Genomic DNA, 11,818 nt, shown 5'->3' on the forward strand with positions numbered 1-11,818 from the left:
GCTTAGAAGCGCTTATCATAGAAGAAATCATAGAAATCAAGCACAAACTTACTTCACCACCTCCATAGAAGGCAAAGTTTGTAAAACTGAATTGTGGGTGTGGTGAGGGGTGTATTTATCGACATTTTGAGGTTTGGGAAACTTTGCCTCTCCTGGTAGGATTGTATATCCCATACGTCACTAGCTCATGGGCTCTTGCCAATTACATGACAGAAAGTGTATTAATATAACTGTGTTGGTTTTGCAAAACTGGGTAATGGGTAATAAAGGGATTAGCTATCTTTTTAAACAATAACAATTCTGGTGAAGAGTCAGACTTTCTCTTTAATTATATTTGCATCTGTAACAGTAACAACTGATGAAAGTGAAACACATTGTCAAAGGCAATTGTACTTCTTAAAGGGATATGAAACAAAAAAAAAATATTTCAAGATTCAGATACCATATAATTTTAGACAACTTTCTAATTTTTTTCTATTACCAATATTGTTTCATTTTCTTGGTACCATTTATTGAAGGAGCATCAATGCACTACTAGGAACTAGCTGAACACATCTGTAAGCCAATGACAACAGGCATATATGAGCAGCCACCAATCAGCAGCTAGCTCCTGAGCCTACCAAGGTATTATTTTAAACAAAGGATATCAAGTGAATTAAGCAAATTAGATAATAGAAAAAAAATTTTTTGTAAAGGTTGTTTAAATTTATATGCTCTATTTGAATCGTGAAAAAACTTGTGGGGTTTCATGTAGTTTAACTCTTCTTGTCACTTTATTATTTTTTTCTGATAACTTTCCTAAAGCATTTTCTTTCGTGATTTATGAAGTTCTAAAAATGTTTAATTCAACTAGAAGTAATGGAATAATATATTGTACACAATGTTATATCATATCCATGTACATAATTGCTTTTATAATGAAATGCCCAAATCAATAATGGCCGATTTATAAGTCTGCCCTACCTCCGAAACCCCCCTAGAAGTCCCATTGTGAACTCCACCCCCTTCTGTATGATTGGGTTGGGTGCTGATAACGTCGCTGCGGTCAATGTTACTTGACTCGCAATAGTTTACCGTAATAGCTATACAGGCTGCGTCCCAAATAGTAGTGATCTCAGCGCTGCAAAGAGCAATAGCTAGACTCGAGACAAAATATGTTAGAACAATTGACTTCTGGAAGGTAAGTAGCAACATACAAACTTGACGTAGTACGAGTATATATTAGAAGATTTATGAAGTGACAGTTGTATGTCTATATGATACACAACACTAGTGCATTTGAAGGAAACTTGCTCTAACTAGTATATGTCAGATACAGATAGAAGAGCACAATAAGGATACTGTGTAAGATCTGGCAGCATCATGTTATAGGCAAGTAGCGTATAAATACAGTGCAAAACATGTTACGTACTGTTAGTTAGTGGTCTATATACGAACAATCTGCATCACATTTACCGCTAGGGCTCATAACAGTATGCGGTTTCTATAGAGCCAGTTGTCATGAAGTAATACTAATGTGTATATTGTGTAATACTAATATTGGCTTAAATCTCTTATGCTAGTCGGAGTTATTTAGTTTTTTTTTTATTGTTATGTTTTTCAACTTCCAAAGATAAGGTTGCAATAAGTGAGAGCTTGGACAAATTTCTTATTTTAGGGTTTTAAATCAACAGACTTTAATGATGGGGTAGTTAATGTTATAAACTATTTTTTTTTCCCAGAGAAGAGAAATACTGACTAATAGACATAGTAACAAAAAGGTTCATCTAATTTTCTCCAGTGTCTTTAAAGTGGCTGCATTGACTTTTTTTTACCCTCATAAGCAGAGGAAAGTGCCATTTATTAAGAACGTCAAGTTCTAGTTTAAACAAATGTACTATCAGTAAATAGTATATGACCTTGCTTATGCACAGGCAGAAGCCTGTGTATAGCACACACACCAACAACATAACTACCATACATTTATATACAGCCCTTAAAAGGACATGAATCACTAACATTTCCTTCATGATCCAGCTAGATCATACAATTTTAAACAACTTTCCAATTTGCTTCTATTATCTAATTTGCTTCATTTTCTTGGTATCCTTTGTTGAAAAGTGTACCTAGGTAGGCTCAGGAAGTGTGAGCAAGCAGCTGATTGGTGGCTGCACATATGTATCCTTTATCATTGGCTTACCAATGCATTCAGCTAGCTCCTAAGTAGTGCATTGCTGCTCCTTCAACAAAGGGTTCAAAAAGAATGAAGCAAAATTGATAATAGAAGTAAACTTAAAAGTTGTTTAAAAATGTGTGCTCTATCTGAATCATGAAAGAAAAAAAGGGGTTTTATGCCCTTTGAGGCTTCTAAATTATTGATCTAGAACTATCTGTATTAGGAAATTCTCCATCATTGATATAGATGGGAACTCAGTGTATTGCAAGTGGAGAGCGGTAGTCATATAGCTGCGCCACCAGTCACATAAGCAGATAAGAAGCTTTGAACTTAAAGGAATATAAAACCCAACATTTTCTTTAATGAATCAGATAGAGCTCACAATTTTAAACAACTTTCTAATTTACTTCTATTATCAATTTTCCTTTGTTTTCTTAGTATCTTTTGTTAAAAAGCAGGGACATAAGCTCAATAGCCGGCCAATTTCTGGAGCACAATATGGCAGTAGTTTTGCAAGAATATTATCCATTTGAAAGAGCACTAGAGTGCAGCACTATTTCCTGCCGTGTAGCGCTCCAGATGCCTACCTTAGGTATCTCTTCAACATAGAATATCATGAGAACTAAGCAAGTTTCATAATAGAAGAAAATTGGAATCTGTTTTAAAATGCAGAAATTTCATACCCTAACTTGTGATTTTTGGCATTACTAACTCTCGTTTATTTTGCATTATTTAACCATAACAAATTGGATAAGCACATATGTAAAGCCACAGCTGTTGCAGTTAACAAGTAAGAAGCAGGTGGTAATTGCTGGCTACTACTTCTAATTGGGTCGGTGACTGTGTCCACGTAGGCAACTGCAATAAAAATATATGTGAATGGCTAGGACATAAATACAGTTATCCTTAAAGGGCCAGTAAACCTAGAAAATAATGTTATATAATTCAGCACATTCACAGGCAATCTTAAGTTATATAAACTAGCCCTAATATAATGTTATATAATTCTGCACTATGTGCAGCATTATATAACATTATTTTCTAGGTTTACTGGCCCTTAATTTAAAACAACATTAAACACCTCTTGATGATGTGCTTGTCACATACTCCCTAAATAGGACAAAATCTAATTCTGTAACCTGCAAATCAAATAGCTGGTTTAGGCAATTTGCAACATTTTGAAACCATAGGTTACAAATGTTACTTTTTGGACTTTTTTAGTGAGTGTGGAACAAAATATATATTTTTTTAAATCAATCAAGACGTGTTTAATATCCATTTAAGAAAGAAAAATTGGAACATTAGTTGGTCCTGCATGTTCATATTTTATTAAAGTTATGTATTTGTGCCCACTTCTGTACTCTCTAGACTGCTCCCTGTGAATTTGTATGTAATTTAATAAGCTGTAAGATATTACAACTTCAACTGATTAAATAACTGCTTGTGTTATCATATCAAATAAAAAAAATACATAAATATATTCAGGTAGTGGCAGATTTCTCAATACCTAGAGCATAATTAAATCCTGTCACTAAAACATGTGATTGTCAAGCATACTTTAACTATGACTGCATTATTGTACTTTGTGACATGCTAAAGTATTATGTAATAGCTTCTCCTTAACACACCTATTTTGCATTCTTGAGGAGGTGCCTTAAAGGGGCATCAAACTTTTTTTTATTAAAATCTCAGTTTCATTATGTGTGGTAGAAAAACAAACACCTTTTTTCATATACTTTAATTTATTTTCCCTCCTTTCCTGTAACTCTGGAAATTGCAATCTGAGTATTGGAAGAACACACTGCAGATTTTACAAACCTATCCCTGCTACACATCTTTCCCTAAATTTCCTCATCAATAGAACTTAGTATACACCAGTAACAAGTCACATTGACTTCTCTAATAATGCAAGTTGTGATTCATGAATTTATGGCAATACTACAAACAATCTTATAATAACAGAGGGGGTTACTATATGTCATTTTAAAGCCCCAATATTTATGGAGGTTATGTTAATCTGGGAATTGTTAGACAAGACAAAATTGCACTAATATAAAAAAAAGAGTACATGGCACACAGTACTTATGGTCTAAGTGGAAAAATTGGTATGAAATCTTAAAGGGGCATACATTTTCTGAGTGTGCCCATCATATATCTTTCTCACTACCCATAATTCCTTATGCATGGCACTATCACAGCAACAGACTGTGAATTGCTTTTACCTGTAAAAAAAATTACAATACCCCCTAACATTAAAAACCACCACCCACACACCCAACCCTACTCTAAAACCCACCCAATCCCCCCTTAAAAAACCTAACACTAACCCCCTGAAGATCACCCTACCTTGAGACGTCTTCATCCAACCTGGCCGAAGTCCTCAACGAAGCCGGGCAGAAGTCTTCATCCAGGCGGCATCTTCTATCTTCATCCATGCGGAGCAGGTCCATCTTCAAGACATCTGATGCGGAGCATCCTTCCAGGCCGACGACTACCCGACGAATGAATATTACTTTAAAATTGCATCATCCAAGATGGTGTCCCTTGACTTCCGATTGATAGAATTCTATCAGCCAATCGGAATTCAAGGAACACCATCTTGGATATGGATAGAAGATGCCGTCTGGATGAAGACTTCTTCCCGTCTGGAGGACCTCTTCTGCCCGGCTTCATTGAGGACTTCGGCCCGATTGGGTGAAGACTTCTCAAGGTAGGGTGATCTTCAGGGGGTTAGTGTTATGTTTTTTTTAAGGGGGGATTGGGTGGGTTTTAGAGTAGGGTTGGGTGTGTGGGTGGTGGGTTTTAAAGTTTAGGGGGTATTGTAATTTTTTAAACAGGTAAAAGAGCTTATTACTTTGGGGCAATGCCCCGCAAAAGGCCCTAAGGGCTATTTGTAATTTTAGTGTAGGGTACCGCTTTTTATTATTTTGGGGGGCTTTTTTATTTTATTAGGGGGATTAGATTAGGTGTAATTAGTTTAAAATTCTTGTAATTTAATTTTTTTCTGTAATTTAGTGGGGGGGGGTTGTACTTTAGTTAATTTTAATTAGTTGTTATTAATTGTAGTTAAGGGAATTTATTTAATTTATAGTGTAGTGTTAGGTGTAATTGTAACTTAGGTTAGGTTTTATTTTACAGGTAAATGTGTCTTTATTTTAACTAGGTAGTTATTAAATAGTTAATAACTATTTAATAACTATTGTACCTAGTTAAAATAAATACAAAGTTGCCTGTAAAATAAAAATAAACCCTAAACTAGATACAATGTAATTATTAGTTATATTTTAGCTAGTTTAGGGTTTATTTTATAGGTAAGTATTTAGTTTTAAATAGGAATAATTTAGTTAATTATAGGAATATTTATTTAGATTTATTTAAATTATATCTAAGTTAGTGGGTGTTAGGTTTAGGGTTAGACTTAGGTTTAGGGGTTAATATGATTATTATAGTGGCTGCGGTGTAGGGGGGCAAATTATGGGTTAATAAATATAATGTAGGTGGCGGTGGGCTCCGGGAGCGGCGGTTTAGGGGTTAAACAATTTATTTAGTTGCGGTGGGGTCCGAGAGCAGCAGGATAGGGGTTAATAACTTTATGTAGGTGGCGGCGGTATAGGGGGTGGCAGATTAGGGGTTAATAAGTATAATGTAGGTGGCGTTGGGCTCCGGGAGCGGCGGTTTAGGGGTTAATAACTTTATTTAGTTGCGGGGGGGGTCCGGGAGCTGCGGTTTAGGGGGTAAAACAGTTTAGTATAGTGTGGGTGTTTATTGACAGGGTAGCAATAAAGCTGTGAAAAAGCCGAAGAGCAGCGAGATCGATGACTGTTAGTTAACAACAGTCCGCTGCTCATCGCACTGTACTTGGTTCGCGGCTTTTTGACAGCTTTTTTGATCATTTTGGAGAACGTATTCAGGGCCGTGGCGGCGATGTTAGGCGATCTTAGGCGAGCGTATTGGTGCCGTCGAATGCAAGAAAGTCGACGGCTTGATACATAGAGGCCTATGTGTTTAATCCATTTGTGGTGTTAAACACACATAGTTGTTGGGTTGCTATTGATAAAGTTACATGCTCTAATCTGTTAACTTTTTCACTATGATATTCTGTTATATATTTTTTTTATTATTATTATTATTATTTTTTTTTTTTTAACATACTTATTTTCTTTGAGTTTTTAAAGTTGGTTTACAAAATTATATCACACGGTGATGAACATAGCTCCATGCTTCTTGGCATTATCTTTATTCTGAAAGCCGGAACTATCATTCTTCTGGCACAAAGAAAGGAATGTTGTAATTTTATTAGGGCTAATAAAGATATGTTAAAACTTTATCTGTCGTAAAAATCTAAGAAGTGAACCATATTTAGCGTTGTCACATTAAATTTGGTGTTACAATTTATTGCCAATAAAACATTTTTTTTTTTTTATATTTGAGAAATTAATGCTTTAAATGTCCAAAGTTCATTCAAGTGAGAAAAAAAAGATAAAAACTTTCCATAAGTGTGACACAAAGCAAAAAGGTGTTGTAAGAACGTGCTCCGATATTGAGTGTGATGACAATTAAGTAATAGACATATAAAAAGAATTTGAGATAGTAATTATACATGATAAACAACTTTGCAAAATACTTTCATTATTTATTTTCCTGTAAGTTTTTTTCCTATTTGAAGTGCAGACTGCAGACTTCACAAGTCTAACGCTGACATATATCTATTCTTAGTTGGCCTCTGCAGATATGATCAGATAGAGAACAGTAAAAGGGGACAAAGCATTTTAGGGACATAGACAGCAATGCAGACAGCAGTAATTTTGGAACTTAAATTAAAAAGTTTAATATTTAATAGTTATAAATTACATATAAGCTGTATTCCCATTCAGTGCAGACTCTATACAGGAGATGTTTTTATTTGTTTGCATTCATTGGGCTCCATTCATCAAACTGCAGGTGAACAACGTTTGTTATGAACCTTGTCCACCAAGCCCTGCGGCTTCTTGTGCAATTCCACCCCCTGCTTGCGTGGGGGCTGTCAATCATCCAGATTGGATCGGATCTGATTAAAATCCGCAACACTTTAGGCGGCAGAGAGGTTAAGTAGCAGCAGTCTTATGACTTGGCCTCCGAACCTCCTATCGGAGCTTGATAAATTGAGCCCATTACATTTACACATCAATGCCAAAATATGAGAGCCATTATCATGAAATACAAAAAGTTAAATAGTTTTATAATTTTCTATAGCGTACATGGCAGACATCATGGGAGTCATTCCTTCCTACATATTTAAAGCACACACTCTGGTCTAGGATTGCAGACTTTTTTTTTTTTTTTTTTTTTTTAAACAAAAATTACAAATGGAAATCTTGAAAATGAGATAGAGAGAGATATTTATATAGATATATATTTATAAAAAAAAATCCAGATTAAAATAGCTAGCCATAAAAATGTTAATTTTCAAACTACACATAATTCCATTTGCACATAGAGGTGACTTAATCCATTACTACTTTTTGCAGGATTGTCAAGGTTTGCAAACTCTGTGTGCTGTCCATGCCACAGCTCACCGGGACTATATAAAGTAATGAAATGCTGACATGGTTGCAGAATTCATTTAAAAAAAAATATTTTCCTCATTAATCAGGAGTCTTATTTCTAGGACTCGTCATAGACTCATTGACTATGCAGCGTTCCCTAACGGATCATGGATCAAAGTTAGTCAGTTTGCTTACAAATACACTCAATTTCTAACCCATCTGTATCTGTGTGTGGAAGTGTCAAGTCTGATGATTGCAGCATCAGATGTTCTTACTTTAGTACGTGTCCATATGAGATGTTTTTAAATTTGCATGCTTCGACAATGGTGCAAAAATTTCACTTAACTATCTCATAGAATGGTATGGGATTCTTCAGTGAGACAATCTCTGACCAGGGCCAATAGTTTTCCAAACGTTTTCAGGGGGCGTCTTGGGGCTTTATTCACTTAACTTTGAAAATAATGTCTGCAGTTTTGTTTCCTCAGGAGCCGAGGTTACCAATAATTATCTTGGACTCTTGCAATCTTAAGCTCCCTTCAGAGCTATCCTCTTCTGAGAGGAGACGCTTATAAAAGTTTAATTTAGACAGTGTTACAGTTGTAGCTTATATCCATCATTAAGGGGAACTTGCGGATCCTTAGCAATGAAGGAAGTGTTGATGTTTTTTGATTAGAGTCAGAAACATTTTCTATATTTGCATCCCTGGAAGGAAATCTGGAAAGTTTTCTACTGCAAGTAGTTTTTTTTTACTAGATTGTGGAACAGTGGGGTCCCATAGAGATAGACCTGATGACTTCTGTTTCCAAGAGTAAAAATTTGAATTGATTTTCATTAATCTGACTGCTCCAGTCAGGCCATGCAGAACTTGATTTGTGAATCTGATATGTCCAGCTTTATCCAATCATCAAGATCTCGAGTCTCGCATCTTGAAGGATTGGAGATTGAATACCTATGTTCATGACCTGCACATCAGGATAATCCATGAAAAGTAGAAAGGGCACCTCCTAGTGTAGTCAATCCGATTGTATGCCTCCACCAATATACACCCTTAAGGACATATACTCAAAAAATGGATGGACTCAAAAGTGCTTTAAAGGCATGCTGAAAAATCTGTTTTCCAGCGCACTGGCTCACTCGAAATTCACCATCCTCTGTTCTAATGGAGAAAAAGAGAGAGAGGGCTTCTCCTAGTGTAGATATTACTCATAAAACCTCCACCAGTGTGATCACAAATAGAAACGATACTCGCAAAAAAATATCACTTGTCAGTGCTATATATTGCCTGCTGGAATATTAGTGTTCCAGCTCACTGCACAACGTTTGCTTTCCACTCGGCTCTGTGTGATGATAGGACTCCGCTAATATGTAACACTTCACAATACTATATGTATTCTGAATACTGTTTCTTTAATAAAAATGGTAAAACAATTTAAAGACAAATGTATCCATTTCACCGTTGCATATAGTGTATGCTACGTGTTTCTCGGCTCTGCACAAAGTTTCTTCAGGCCTTCCCCCTGCCTTATTGACAGGGATAGGCAAGATGTCCGTACATTGACACTGGTGTCTGTGACTAGCCCTTGCAGTGTCCGCCACAACCTTAGTATATCTTCTTTTTGGATAATAATATAATGCAGTGTAAATAAAATTAGTGACTTGTCAAGAGACTACTAGCGATATTGGGTGATAAGTTATGGAATAAATTAAGCCTGAGTGAAATACTGGATGTGTATCTGCATCTGTATAATAACACCCAGCTCTATACTTGGACACAGTAGTGACACTGGCACATGCGTATAGCCAGACAAGGGCTGGTTGTAGGGTCAGTGGTATTTGCATCAGTATAATAACACCCAGCACTATATAATGACACAGTAGTGACACTGGCACATGGGTATAGCCAGAGGAGGGCTGGTTATAGGATCAGTGGTATCTGCATCAGTATAATAACACCCAGCACTATATAATGACACAGTAGTGACACTGGCTCATGGGTATAGCCAGACAAGGGCTGGTTATAGGATCAGTGGTATCTGCATCAGTATAATAACACCCAGCACTATATAATGACACAGTAGTGACACTGGCACATGCGTATAGCCAGAGGAGGGCTGGTTATAGGATCAGTGGTATCTGCATCAGTATAACAACACCCAGCACTATATAATGACACAGTAGTGACACTGGCACATGGGTATAGCCAGAGGAGGGCTGGTTATAGGATCAGTGGTATCTGCATCAGTATAACAACACCCAGCACTATATAATGACACAGTAGTGACAATGGCTCATGCGTATAGCCAGAGGAGGACTGGTTATAGGGTCAGTGGTATCTGCATCAGTATAATAACACCCAGCACTATATAATGACACAGTAGTGACACTGGCACATGCGTATAGCCAGAGGAGGGCTGGTTATAGGATCAGTGGTATCTGCATCAGTATAACAACACCCAGCACTATATAATGACACAGTAGTGACACTGGCACATGGGTATAGCCAGAGGAGGGCTGGTTATAGGATCAGTGGTATCTGCATCAGTATAACAACACCCAGCACTATATAATGACACAGTAGTGACAATGGCTCATGCGTATAGCCAGAGGAGGACTGGTTATAGGGTCAGTGGTATCTGCATCAGTATAACAACACCCAGCACTATATAATGACACAGTAGTGACAATGGCTCATGCGTATAGCCAGAGGAGGACTGGTTATAGGGTCAGTGGTATCTGCATCAGTATAATAACACCCAACACTATACAAAGACACAGTAGTGACACTAGCTCATGGGTATAGCCAATGGAGGGCTGGTTATAGGATCAGTGGTATCTGCATCAGTATAATAACACCCAGCACTATATAATGACACAGTAGTGACAATGGCACATGCGTATAGCCAGACAAGGGCTGGTTATAGGGTCAGTGGTATCTGCATCAGTATAATAACCTTGGTGTCCTTCACTAAGGTCTGTACTTTGGAAACTGTCCGCCACAGCCTTTGTCTGTGCCTATCCCTGCTTATTGATGGATAACAACATGCCTCCGAAGCATAAAAACTATTTTTATATTGCTGTCTTTATATTTACAGCATTCATTTCAGGACTTTAAATATAATCTATTATATAATAACACGAATAATATATTAAAGGGACAGTCTACACCAAAATTGTTATTGTTTAAAAAAGATAGCTAATTCCTTTTATTACCCATTCCCCAGTTTTTGCATAATCAACACAGTCATGTTAATATACTTATTATCTATGCATCTGCAGACTGCCCCCTTATTTAAGTTCTTTTGACAGACATGCATTTTAGTCAATCAGTGCCCTCTCATAAATAACTCCACAGGAGTGAGCACAATGTTTATCTATGACACACATGAACTAGCTAATGTCTAGCTGAAAACTGTCAAAATGCACTGAGATAAGAGGCACCTTCAAGGGCTTAGAAATTAACATATAAGCCTACCTAGCTTTCAACAAGGAATACCAAGAGAACAAAGAAAAGTTGATAAAAGTAATATGGAAATTTGTTTAACCCCTTAAAAACCGAGGACGTGTTACGTACGTCCTACAAAAAAGGCCCTTAATGACCACGGACATCGATTCCAGCCGCTCAAAGAGTATTGCAGTGATGCCTGTATATTGAGGCATCATGCAATACCTGCCGGTCAGTAACCGATGCAGAGAGGGCCTATCATTGGTGCTGTGAGAGGGTTAGGAGGGCGGTGGAGGAGGGCGGGAGCGGGTGGGACCGCTATGCTACAGAAAACTTTTTTTTTTTGAGTGGCAGTAAGGGGAAAGGAGGGAGAGGTGGCTCCTATGGTGGAAATGGAGGGAAAGCGATGGAGGGGGGTCGGGTAGTTAGGGGGGGCAGCTACACTACAGAAAAAAATATTTTTTTGCTTTTTAATTCTAATTGCCAAAAAGCAATGCCAAAGCCATATATGTCTATTTCTGAACAAAGGAGATCCCAGAGAAGCATTTACAACCATTTGTGCCATGATTGCACAAGCTGTTTGTAAATAATTTCAGTGAGAAAGCTAAAGTTTGTGAAAAAGTTGAAGATATAATTTGGCGGTGAAATGGTGGCATGAAATATATCAGAATGGGCCTAGATCAATACCTTAAGGTT

The 11,818-nt window shown here is 37.0% G+C and overlaps 1 protein-coding gene across 1 annotated transcript in view; it reads left to right on the top strand.

The window, feature by feature from the left end:
* The first annotated feature begins 1,034 nt into the window (after positions 1 to 1,034).
* The window catches only part of LOC128645246 (ras guanine nucleotide exchange factor F), a 137,290-nt gene continuing 126,506 nt past the window's right edge, over positions 1,035 to 11,818 (top strand). Inside the window, exon 1 of the mRNA XM_053698087.1 lies at positions 1,035 to 1,180. The gene's annotated coding sequence lies outside the window, so the exon portion shown is untranslated. The remainder of the gene's footprint in view (positions 1,181 to 11,818) is intronic.

This window comes from Bombina bombina, chromosome 1, assembly GCF_027579735.1.
Source record: "Bombina bombina isolate aBomBom1 chromosome 1, aBomBom1.pri, whole genome shotgun sequence".
NCBI classification, from domain to species: domain Eukaryota; kingdom Metazoa; phylum Chordata; class Amphibia; order Anura; family Bombinatoridae; genus Bombina; species Bombina bombina.